Genomic DNA, 8,446 nt, shown 5'->3' with positions numbered 1-8,446 from the left:
AGAGCCTTACATGAAGATAAGTGCTTTGAATTAGAAGTGGTACATGTGTATATTCTACCATAATGCAAATAAAACTACAAACTATTTGATCACCTGTGACCTTCTTGCTCTTCTATTGCTTTTGCTACCTCCTCCGAATCAGCTTGGATTATCAAGTGGCAAGAGTTAAGACCTATTAACACTTTATTAGGAAATTTGGGAATTTCCAAATAGTTTGGGAACTTACAAAAGGTAAAGATTTGGCCACATGGTCAAATCTCAAGCCCTTACTTGAAAGTCTAATCTACCCTAAACGCTATATTCAGGAATCCTTACAAGGATCACTTTCAAATAAGTGGTTAAGATTTTAATCACATGGTCAAATCTTCAACCCTATCTAAATGTGGGACTTGGGAAATTTCCAAATTCTCCAATATGGTGTTTATTTCTAAATCTACATTTGCATGGCACATATGGTGAGATTTAATATTCATAAAAACTTAGGAAACTACTCCAAATCATCACATAATTATACCTCCTTGCTGGTTCTTGCCTCCTTTGTTGGGCAAGTCCATCAGTGGAACACTGCTTGAAGACCCTAGGAAATCTATTCTCCTCTTGGAAGGCCTATCCTCATTTTTCGTTGATCTCCTCTCCATTTGCCTTTTGTGGTTGAGCCTTTCTCAGCTTTGGCAAGCTGTTCTTTCCACTTCATGAAATCTGAGGCAACATATTTCGACTTAGAAGAGGTAAAAAAGGCCAATGCAAGACCCAATTTCTATGAAGGGAAGAACATTACCTACAAACAAAGATGACTCGAATTGGTGTCTCTTGTTGTGAGGATACTCTAACCACCATGGACACTACTTCAACTCCCATGTTATTATCAATCCATGCCCCTGGATACATGGACGAAGGTCCGTCATTAATAAGACAATCATTGCAATCCATTTGAAGATTTGGAAGATCTCTCACCTACATAAGCCTAAGAATCCACCTACAAGAAACCAAATATTGTCAGCTTGAGATTGATTCCTAAAAAGGTACACTTGGATTAGTCCACACTCATATCGATACACAAGACAATGCATAGATAGTGTGAACTCGGGTTACTTGTGAGGGGTAAAGGAACTCTTCATGCTATCATGCAAACAATGGAAGGATCCTTGAAGTGCAACTATTGACATGATTTGAAGTAGATCATTGCATCTGCGGGCACTTGCACACATTCTCCTAGCTCTCCTACAAGATTTGCAACTAGCTCCATGGCAAGGTCAATGAGTTGGGTCCAATATGTTTCCTTGCATATGTATTTATGGAACTCCTTTGTCATTCCAAGGTTCTTCTAGGTGTGTTCATCTGCTACTAGTATTTTCAAAATCTCTTTCTTCCTACAATTCAAAAAAGATCTATGTTGCTCTTCAGATTGATAGTTTGTATCCTTTTACTGCTAGCTACATCTTCTCAAACATAACTAACCTGATCACATACGTCCTTATTGAAATTTAGAGCACCTTTGAATATATATGCTGTGACAACAATAGTGATAGCTTTGGGTTCTCTAGAATTTACACCTTTGCTTTTTGGGTATGCAATTCATCCTTGACCTAGCTAGATGTTGGCATTCCCAAGGCAGTTAATTACCTATTTATAGTAGTTGACATCACTCTATGTTATGAGATCATTTCCCTTATCTATTTGTAGTAGTTGACATTACTCTCTTTATAGTAGTTGACATCACTCTATGTTATGAGATAATTTCCCTTATCAAAATTTTTTCTAATCTTGCAAACATTAATAAAGTTTCCTTCTCTAGAAATGCCTGGTTTGGTCTGCCTGGTTTGGTCTCAAAAAATTAGTTAACGATAACTCAACTCGATTGAGTAAAAGGAAAACCAAAAAGTTTCCCTTTTGTTGTGATCTAGAAGAGATCTTGACCCTGATAAGATGGGTCTTAAACTCATCTTGCTTTCTAGTAGGTTCCTTTATGTTTTATAAAAAAGAATGTGATATCGATGGGATATTCTTGTTCCCTTGCATGGTGTAACCTTTACTTTGCATGGTATGAATCTTAGTTTATCTCAAGATTAGCCAACTTTCTACTGGACTTTAAAATTGCATAGTTAACATTAGGATCTTTAATAAAACCAAAGGATTAGATAAATTGTTAACTCGGGGCTTGGGCCAAGAACTTTATCTAGATAATCCCTTTTGGATATATCCTCTCAATATACTATGAATAAAAGAAAAATGTAAATCTTCTTGTGTGAACAACTCCCCCTTTGTCACATATGCCACCTTTCTACAGATAGAATTCTCCCTCACCCCCCCCCTTTTACTAGATCCTTTACATCCTTTTTTTTTTGGAAAAAAGAAGAACTCCCCTTTCCCACTATAACTTATGTCCAAGCAGAAGCACTAGACCTCCCATAGAATGCCTTAATGAAGCATGTTTTATCTATTTATTCCTCTTTTTTGCCCTTCTCTAGTAGCTCATGACATTCTTAGCTAATTCATTTGTTTTAGGGTAGCCTTTAGCCCTTAGAAATTGTGTCTGATTCATTCAATAGAATCCTCTTAATGGACTATGGTGGCATAGCGAGTGGCTTCTTGCTTTCCTTGCAAAGGCTTTATGTATTCGTGGGCCCCAACCTAAAATGTAGGGTTTGATCCCTTGTTTTTCACGAGTGATGCCCATGTTAGGAAGGGCAAGCACATGCACATGCACCATGAGCACACACACATATACACATACATACATACACACACACACACACATGAACGCATGCGTGTGCGAGCGTGCATGCATGCATGCACATGTGCACATGTACACACACATGCACACACACACACACACACACATTTCCTTAACCGTATTATCACACCCAATAAATGCAAGAAATTTGTGTTTAGCCTTCTCAATAGAGATGACCTCCTAATGTAACCCTTAATAGTAATTTTGACATGCCCAAGGTCAAATTTGAATGCTGCATTAGTGCGCTTCCCTAGATAGTTGACCTATACGCTATTTATTGCTAAGGGCATGACTCTCTAGTGCTCTTCTTAGTTTCTAAATGACACTTCTATTCAACCCTCGATATTATTCATAAGATTTCTTTAATTGCAATTTGATTCTCATACTAATGTTCTCCCCTAGTAATTTGACTCCCTACATGTACCTTGATGTTAATGGCATTTTAAGTCTCTCCTATCCATCTAAGGACTACCACAATTCACCTTAGCAAGGAAAGGCATTAGCTTAGGGTAATTATCCTAAGTTATAGTAGGATTACTAGGGGAAATACCTAATTACCTCACCTTGGGAAAGGCTCCTTCCTTAGTACACCTTTTGCCAAATATGCATTAATGGCATGGCACGAAAAGGCCTGTATTAACTAATAGTCTAAACATGAAAATGTCTCTCATTGTAGATCCCATGCCTATTTTAGGCTTTAGCTCCTAACCTAGCTTCTTAGAAAACAAAAATTCTTTGCTATATTGTTAGGAGCTTTCCCTTTTCCCTTCATTGCTTTGCTTCCGATTATTTTTTCCACCACTTAGTGACCTTGATCTTCAACTGTAGGCTTTTTATGTGTTTTTTCTCCCCTTCCCCTTTGAGTAGCTAGTGTTCACTACCTCTCCCCTCCTCTCTTCCCCAATGGCTGACCTATGGCTCCTCCTTATCCCCCTTGCCCCCCCCTCTTGCTCAAAGTTCTGTTGTCTCACTCGATCCGTATGAAATTGATTATTGCTTATTGAGCTTCCATGGCTCCTTGGACTCCCTTCCCTCTAACAATATCGTGGAATCCTTCCCTTTCATCAAATGACATTGTTTCATTAACGAATCAAGTGAGACCTCATTTCATAGTTAAGAGGTTGTGATAACTATTGGTATGTGGCCTCCCCACTATGTTTTTGGTAGATCTTCATGTGCTTCTCTATTTTATATGACTTTACAAACACATTTTTTTGGTTTGGAATTTGGAAATACAATGTCTCCACATTGCTTTTGGGTCATAGCTATGTTTCCTCTCCACATAGGCCTATAACCTACTATAATTCATTCTAACATGAGGCCATGATGGTGGTAATAAAATCTAAAAGAGACTATTTCTCTTGGTTATTTCACATTATAATAAACTACAAAGGATCCCTATGCACACTGCTTTGGGTTGTATAGTGTTTTCCCTTACTAAAACGGAAATCCTCTCCTCATTCACATAGAAAATGAAATGTTACTTGGTTATTTTTCCCATCAACCAATCATGGGAATATGGGCATCTTTAAATTAGTATTCTATTACATTGATTTTGTGTGCTACAATCAGATCTTTATGCCATGTCATTACTCTAGTCTAGGTGTCCCTTGCCATCATTGACTTGGTTGCCCCTATCAATTATTTTCGCACTTCTTGATCATGATGGCTCCTCTATTCAAGTAAAAGAGCTTAAATTACCCACCTCTAACACTTCCCTTGCTTTGCTATACACTTAGCTTTCCTTCATGCCAATAGACCTGTCATCGGCTTAAAAGCTACCCCTCATGCTTTTCTTCACATTTTGCCTTGTTTTGTGGTTCTTTAGGACAAATTTACTCAGATCCCATGGAATTTCTGATCATGCTTCTTACTAACTGCATAAATGCATTTACACATTTAAGAATGGGATATAATCATTGACGCAATAGCGCAATTGCTCTATTATCTTTTTCCTACTTTTTGAGTAAAGTTGAACTAGCCTCCTGGATGGATCCTCATCAAGAGATACCCACTAAAGAAGTAGGAAATGTCTTCATGATTAATGAATATATAGGGTTCCCCCCATTTTCATGGATCTCCCCTTTTATGCATGGCTACTCTCTTAATTTAGATCCCTTTATACAAATGTATGTTGCTTGCATCTTTACTAGTAGCTCCACCTTTTTACTTCAAAACTTTTTCATGGAAGCAGAGTATCAATCATCGATGATGTATGGTGTAATGCAAGTATTTATAGCCAACTACTACTTCATCAAGGTGTTGATGACAACCTCTTATAGCTCTTCAAGTCATTCCTCTACGCAAGGTTGGGATAATGGGCTAGTATTATTGAATTGTGACATTGGCTTTTAGAACTAATAAAATATTGTTGGATGTCAATTATAGAGAAACATATTGAAATCTTGTAATGTGCTATTCCATGGCACCTTAAGGAATGCCATTGAGCTCTATTGGACATAACAAGAACAAGATAAGGTCTCTATTTGATAGGATCATTTGGAGGGAGAAAATGGCATTTGGTGCATCTGCTAATCTATATAATTTTGTGACAGAGAAAGCTGAGAAGTTTCCTAAGAAGGTTGCACTCAAGCAACACCCCAAGGGAAGCTGCAAGGTATTGACTCACTAGGTAAAGTAGGAATTTTGTTTGCTATAGGTAATTATTGTGCAACTAGTCACACTATAGAATGATTTAACAAAGATGAATAGACTCTCAGTAGAGTGTGAAGCAAGTATCTCTAAGGTGATGAAAGTGTATTCACAATAATGACGAGATGAAAATGCTCTATATATAATGATGCTTTTCAGAAAACATAAGGTACTTAAGTTTGTCAAGTGAAAGATTGGAATAAATTTCTTGGAGAAAGAGTGATGTATTCCCAAGAATTGTCATTATTAGATAATAAATATAATGATATATATATTTTTCTAAAATATATTATATTCCCAAGGATCATCATCATGGTGCATTAAATATAATTATATTTTCAAAAAACAATGAGAGAAAATGCACATAATGTAATTGTATTTTCGAAATTAAATTGTATCAATAAGTATAAAAGCATGCATAGATATAATCATATTTTCAAAAACCTGAGTGCACATAATACAATTGTATATCTATAGAATTGATTTTATATACATAATACATAAAAATTGTATCAATAAGTATAAAAGCATGCATAGATATAATCATATTTTCAAAAAACTAAGTTAAGTGCACATAATACAATTGTATATACATAGAATTGATTTTTTTTACAAGAAAATTTTTCTAGAATAAGTCCATGCACCTAGGTAGAAGGTTATATTTTTATATACAAAATTTTAGCTGTTCCAAACTAGATAACAAAATTTACCTATTATATTACAATGCCATATGCAAACAAGGTACCCTATGCTATGATCAACTTATCCCTATTTATATTGTTCCCAAATTTGATAACCTACATGAGCATAAATAAATTTTTGTTAGATCCAATATTCTAAAAATTAATGAATCTAACTTATTTAATAAATGAAGGATTATACTAACTAGATAAAATAAAGAAATCATGCAATAAATTACCGCATATGATTCGATGGCATGACCAAGATCGTGAGCTTCTGCTATAGCTACTCTATGCTAAGACTTACCAACTTCACTAATACAAAGTTAATGAATCTAATGTATTTAATAAACAAAAATCCAATAACAAGTTAGAATAAAAACACACAATAAATTACTTCGTGATTCAATGGCATAATCAAGATCTTGAGCTTGCACAATAGCTTCTTCATGTTGAGAGTACTGACTCTCCTCATACAAAAATTTATCTTAATAAGAGTCTATACTTACAAGACTTATAATGGAAAATATAATCGATTACTTCATGCAATTCCATGAATGATGGAAGTGTTATACTCTCTTTGACACTTGACATCTAATTTAGTGGTGAAAGACTTCTTATTGCTTCTAATGGAGTAATTTGTAATGTAATCTCCTTTACCCTTGTTCAAGGACATCATCTACATTGAACGAAAAAGCTTCTCTTTAATGTTTTGAGTGAAGTGTATTCATAATTCATAAGATAAATAGATAATATAGTCTTTATGGTGACTTGCAGGTTTATTTTAATAATATCAAAAGAGTTGTGCTTACAATAAAGATTTCTCTATTCGATGTACAAAGGTGGGGGAGACTTTTACAGTGATAATAATATCTACATCCTTAATGTTGTGAAACATACATTTGTTTATCAACAAACTTAAAAACTAGGCTAGCCTCAGCAATGGTTGAAACTAGGCTAGTCCTAGCAATGCTTGAAACTAGCAAGAGGTTCTTGTTAATTCAGGGTACCCATAAAACATTAGAGAGTGTAAGTATCCCACTATTAGTTACGGTGAGCAACACTTTTTTGACACCTTTCACTATACATGATAAGTTCTTTGCACATGTGGCATAGTAAGCAATCTTGAGCTAATTCGGTGTCCTCAAATATTCCAATCTTATATTTGAAAGCATCTTATTTGCCTTCATTGTGGAACATTTGTTCCACTTATATTGAAGGGCCTCCAATGTAAGCCTCAATTCTGGAAAGTATGATGGGTTTAGAGCTGCCATCACAAAGTGTTTAACATCTTGTTTTGACACAATAAGTCTCAAACCTTCCATCGGTGCATTTTGATTCTTTGTGAACATATTCATTGAACACTTATTTTGTTCCAAAGTTATTCCCACCACAAGGGCATCCTTTGACAACAACAGGAAGAGCTTGTTGTGCCTTTGTAACATAAACATGCTTGATGTGCAATCTAGAAGTTGAAGGCATTTAGGCAATACTCTCATTATGAGTCAAAGTGACATCCTTGTCATACACTTTAAGCTCAAGATCCATAATTTCAAACCCTATACCAAGATTTTACTAAATACAAGCTTTTGAAATATTTCAAGAGTCTTTTAGTCGATTTAAAAAGGCTTAATAAAACAAATACATCATATGAAGCATAAGTAATTAATTAAAAATATTTAACAAAAAATAACTCTAATTGAGATATGTAAATATTTGTCTCATAAAATATTTAGTTAAAATCTAATTTTCTTGATTTTATCTATAAAATAGGTTATAATAATATCAATACAAAATTTAAAAAGTTATGATATCCCAAAAATAAAAAATAACTTAATTTTACACATGATGAATAGATATAAATTATCTAAACATAGAATTTAATATAAACATATAGTTCTTTAAGTTGTTATATAAGAAATAATATAGAAGCTTAGTTAAGTAAATACATATTTCACATAATTTATCTTTATTTTTATATGTAAAATAACATAATTTTATATTTACACATAAAACAAGTCAGGTTTGATAAACAATTTAAATCTAGAGCTATAAAAATATAAAATTAAAATTAAAATTAATGTAAAATCATATGTGATAGATTAAAATCTAATAATAATATTATTTTAGTAAAAGTAATATAACTTTGATTTTACAATTAAATAGGTAAATATATTAAAGAAAATAAGTTAAAAAAAAATAGAATTTAAATCTACTATCTTTAAAAAATAAAAATTACCTTAATTTTATAAGAATACATAAATAACTTAATTTAACACATTGAAAGAATATAAATACTCTAGACATATAATTTAATATAAACATATAGCCTTTAAATTTGTTATATTCAAAATAATATAAAATCTTAGCAAATTAAATA

The sequence above is a fragment of the Dipteris shenzhenensis genome, chromosome 20, assembly GCF_047967505.1.
Source record: "Dipteris shenzhenensis isolate YYH24624 ecotype China chromosome 20, Dip_SZ_1.0, whole genome shotgun sequence".
Taxonomy (NCBI): Eukaryota; Viridiplantae; Streptophyta; class Polypodiopsida; order Gleicheniales; family Dipteridaceae; genus Dipteris; species Dipteris shenzhenensis.
Note: the sequence above shows the minus strand (reverse complement) of the source record.